The following is a 5,192-nucleotide window of genomic DNA, read 5'->3' as shown; positions in this document are numbered from 1 at the left end:
ACTTCCAACCAAGAAAATCCCAGGACCGGATGGGTATACAGCGGAGTTTTACAAAACCTTTAAAGAAGAATTAATACCAATACTTTTCAAGTTATTTCAGGAAATAGAAAAAGAGGGAGCTCTGCCAAATTCATTCTATGAGGCTAACATCACCCTGATTCCGAAACCAGACAAAGACACCTCAAAGAAAGAAAACTACAGACCAATATCTCTGATGAACCTAGATGCAAAAATCCTCAATAAAATTCTGGCAAATCGGATACAAAGGCACATCAAAAAAATTGTACACCATGATCAAGTAGGATTCATCCCTGGGATGCAAGGATGGTTCAATATACAGAAATCAATAAATGTTATTCACCACATCAATAGACTTAAAGATAAGAACCATATGATCATCTCAATAGATGCAGAAAAAGCATTCGACAAAGTACAGCATCCCTTTATGTTCAAAACACTAGAAAAACTAGGGATAACAGGAACTTACCTCGACATTGTAAAAGCTATTTATGCCAAGCCTCAGGCTAGCATCATTCTCAAAACTACTCATCTTTTTCTGAAGTTTCATCTTTTATCTATAGCAACTACTTGAGAATATCCTTTTCAAAAGCTCACCCTTCTGTGTTATTTCTGGTTTTCTGATTATTTAACAAAGTCTATTTTTATATATACAGCTATATATTTCTGGAAAAATATTATCACTTTCATGAACTCGACTAGAGAGTTATTAATGAGGTAACTCATCAAGCACCATAGTTTTGCAACTAGAAGGAAATTTTCCATGTATTACATATTAGTAAAAGAAAAACAGAATTTATGAAAGCACCTCAGGTTCAGCTTACAATTAGAAATCTAAAAGAATATGCATAGTTCGTTACAGGGGTGATGCATAAAATAACACTGAACACCCTGCCTGCATGCTAAAATTATGAAGGACCCAAGAAATGACCTGGGAAGCATTTACACTACCTAGGCTGGCTCATTTAGTATGAGCCATCTGTAAGGACTGGCATTGCCAGTCAGTCCCCAGCAAATGACAGTTCATGCAGAAAGCTATATTTGAACTGCCTACTTCTCATTTTCCAAATGTAATTTTAAAGCTGTCCACTTAGATACCCCAAAACACTGCTTCCAGTAATTCTTTTAAACTCTCATCTCTGTGCTTAAAGTATAAGTAATCAGAAAAAGAGGGGCCCCGCTGGGAGCTCTGGAAAACTCTGAGGCTGAGACGCTGGTCTCTTCGGGCACAATCTCGCTCCTGAACACCTTCTGCCTCATGGTGGTCCTTGCTCCTCTCCTCCTCTTCTTATTTGGGCACATCCTCCTTCTCCTTGCAGTTGTCCTCTGACCCCTCAGGGGCCTGCTTGGGCTTGGTGGACAGATCCTGGGGTGTACCAAGCTGCTGGCTTTGGGGGGCCAGGCCAGGGCTGTAGGGTTCCACCTCTTAGCAATTGTCATCGTCCTCCTCTTCATGGCAGGGGCTGCCCCGGGCACTTTCCCCATCCAACTGGAACATGGGCCCCTTTACCCCATGCTTCTGGGAGAGGTCAAAAGGCTACTCCTGCTCCAAACTCCTCAGGACACCAGCTGACTGCACCAAGGTGATTCTTCCTCTTCCCAAACCTTGAGAGTGAAGTCCCCGCTCCATCACTCCATGCTTGACTTTCATGTGATGTGTCAGGTTCCCCTTCAGGGTGAATTTGCTGGGACAGTAGAGGCACTTGAAGGGCTTGCTGTCTGAGTGCAGGTGCATGTGGCCCATTAGGTTGTGCATCCGGTTGAATTCCTTCCCACACAGCTTGCATTTGAAGAGCTTCACATCAGAGTGGACAATCATACGTGCCTTGAGAGTCTGTTTCTGCACGAAGCTCTTGTAGCAGAGGTGACACTGGTAGGCACGGATGTTGGTGTGGATCAGCACATGTCTCTTCATGTTGGCCAACAGGGTGAACTCACACCCGCAAATGCCACATTTGTGCTCCTTTACACCCTTATGCGTGAGCGAGTGCTGCTTGAGATGGTGGGGCTGCACGAACTCCATGCCACACTCGAGCAGATGTAGGGCCCGATGTCCTTGTGCTTCATCATGTGGTTCTGCAGCTGGCTCGGATACTGGAAGGTCTTGTCGCACTCGGAGCAGTTGTACTGGATGGGGCCCCGGTGCGTGGTGAGGTGTCTCTTCAGCTGGGCCAGCGTAGGGAAGTCAAGGCCGCACTCCACACAGATGTTCTCCTGCCCACTGCCGTGCTTGGCCTCGTGGGCCTTGAGCTCGCTGGGGTAGGCAAAGCCCCGGCCGCAAACACGGCAGTTGTGCGGCTTCACCTCGCTGTGCTGCATCATGTGGCGCTTGAGGTGGCTGGTCTGGGTGAAGGCCTTATGGCACACCTGGCATTTGTGGGGCCGCGTGCCCTGGTGGGTCAGCATGTGGGTGTGCAGATGGCTGAGCTGCTTGAAAAGCTTCCCGCAGTGGGTGCACGCGTGCGGCTTGATCCCGCTGTGGCCCAGGATGTGGGTCACCAGGTTGTACTTGGAGGTGTAGGACTTCTCACAGGTTGGGCACTGCCAGCGCTTCTGCGCCCCACCCACGTCCACATAGTAGCTGTCATCGATCTGGACATTCACGTCCACCCTCTCCACCTTCTGCTTAGTCTCCTCGCTCTCCTGTCTACTTCCTTTTCCTTTGAGATGTGTCTCTTCAACTTATGCTTCTGCAACTCTTCTTAAAATGTCCCATCATAGAACTATTCCTTGAAATCTCCCTGCCTATGCCACTTAAATGTTTTGTAAATTAGCCAGATTTTTAGAAACAATATCCACCATCGAAATATAAGAACTGTTGCACTTATTCTTCTAAGTATTTTGTTAATATTATCCAACTCCAATAGATAAGTATTATTTATTCAAGATGCTAGTGTCATGATCAAACATGATTTATTCTGTCCTGGAATCAGATAGTTATCAGGGTTCCTTTCCAATGAACCTTAATAAACTACTGGATTCTATATTGGAGTTTATCTCTATGTTTTCACAATAAAATTTCAATTAGACTAATATTAACTGACTTCATACAATGTCCCAGCCACTTTATTAGGTGCCCTTCTAAAATTTCCTTCACTGTTTGTATCTGGGGAAACAGTAATTGCCATTTAGCAGATGATAAAACTGAGTGTCTGAAGGTTAATTGCTTTGTGAAAGGTTGCACAGGGAGTAAGCAGTCAAAATGTGATTCAGTCCAGTTCTTGTCTGATCTGCTGATATTAAGGCCAACATACTTTATGCCCTTCTTCCCACTCATGCTTTAACACAGACAAGCAAGATAACTGATGAATCTAAACTTTGCCTGGAAGAAAAACACATTAAAATAGAACAATATTTCCTATGTCTACCCATAAACTTTGTTGGCTTTCACATATAGCAGGAATTTTGAATGTCCTATATGCCAGGACATTTGCTTTTGGAAACTAAACTCAGAAAACGTATGAGTCTCCTTCAAGTTGCCAAAAACTTCTGCATACACAGGCTCAAAGCTGGGGCACTACTGTACATATACAGTGTGATTACACTGTACCCTGAATACCTCAAGAATTACATCTGTAGTGTGACGAATCTCCCCTGAGGAAGGAGTGAGCATGTGTCATTGCAAATGCTCATTTGTTAATATCATTCTCTTTAAACAAACATACCTATTGCTTGCATGTTAGACTCAGGGACAAGCCACGTGCTTTCCTTGAAATATATTTAAGTGTCTATTTACATTTTTAATAATAGCCATTAAAGACTTTAACCACAACTTGGAGAATTTCTAGAAAAGAAGCAGTAGAAGACATGAAAATGTCTATGAAGCAGATACAAAACAATGCTTCGGTTCCACTTTTTCCTAAATAGGCCTTCCAATGCAGCAAACTTTACATAAAGGAAATAGAAAGCACACTTATGCCAGTGAAAATATGAAGCAGTTACTTTTTGGCTTAGAATCAATCAAAATGTTCTTTAATATTCAATAAAATCTGTCTCTCTTTTGTTATATTTAGTATTGTAATAAGGAATTAATGATCAAAATTAAATTATTTTAAGGTTGATTAAGCAGAGGCATGTAAGAGTAAAGTTTGCTCTTAGTAGAAGGATAATAAATGCCAAGCTATATCTCTTGTCATGAGGATATTTCAAAAGGTGATTGAATTTTTCTTTACTACAGATCCCAGTGTCATAGAGAATCATTAATATATGTCATTATTATTTTCTATAGTACCATAAATATCCACTAGATCTACATGATACTAAAACAGCTTTTAAATGTGTATGGTTCAGTTGATTTTGAGTCTGAATATTTCAAACTCCACTATGCACCCAATTTTATGCCTATGTTTAAACTGATCAGTGACAGTAGAACCCAAAATAAATATTGATCAATGACAGTAGAACCCAAAATAAATATTGATCAATGACAGTAGAACCCAAAATAAATATTCAATATTTGAACACTAAAGTTCTGTGCAACATATATCAGCAAAAGTATATATATATATATATATATATATATATATATATATATATAGAGAGAGAGAGAGAGAGAGAGAGAATGCATATGTAAGTATATATTTTTTTCTGTTGTCTTTTTCTAGTATAAAACATCTGACTATGTGTGCTAAAGCCCACTTTATGTGACCCACATCAATGAAAAACAATGCAATTTATTTTTGTTCTATGATTATTTAGTATAAATTGGTATTACTGAGCATAGAAATAACACTTATTTAAAGGTATTTGTAGAAAGTATGCATAAATTTAACTGGATATAATTACACACATAACAAAAACAACAAGTCTTTCTATACAAATAAGAAAGGATTTTTATGTCTCTGAGGGAAATAAAAGGAAAGCAGTGCACAGCCAGCATGATTGTTTTATGGTATCACTATTGTCCATGTCCCTTCCATGGTTTTTCTTCAGATTATTCATGTCAGTAGATGATTCTCCATTTCTAGTATCTCATCACCTTTCTAGTGAAGATAAATAGGAAGGGAAAAGGAAAAAGGTGATGGCAAATGATCATGATAGTAGACAGCACACTTTAATGAGTTTTTCCTGAAGCCCAATGTCATAAATTATATCTGTTTAGCACCAACTATAGGGAAGTAATGCAACTTTTGGGAGGTGTCTCCACTCAACTTGGAATTATCCCTTTAAACAAG

At 40.4% G+C, this 5,192-nt stretch overlaps 1 pseudogene; it reads right to left on the bottom strand.

The window, feature by feature from the left end:
• Nucleotides 1-1,108: 1,108 nt before the first annotated feature.
• LOC144251231 (zinc finger protein 366 pseudogene) lies at nt 1,109-3,696 on the bottom strand (annotated as a pseudogene).
• Nucleotides 3,697-5,192: the final 1,496 nt, after the last annotated feature.

The sequence above is a fragment of the Urocitellus parryii genome, assembly GCF_045843805.1.
Source record: "Urocitellus parryii isolate mUroPar1 chromosome 10 unlocalized genomic scaffold, mUroPar1.hap1 SUPER_10_unloc_1, whole genome shotgun sequence".
Classification (NCBI taxonomy): Eukaryota; Metazoa; Chordata; class Mammalia; order Rodentia; family Sciuridae; genus Urocitellus; species Urocitellus parryii.
Note: the sequence above shows the minus strand (reverse complement) of the source record. Positions and strands in the feature narration are given on the sequence as shown.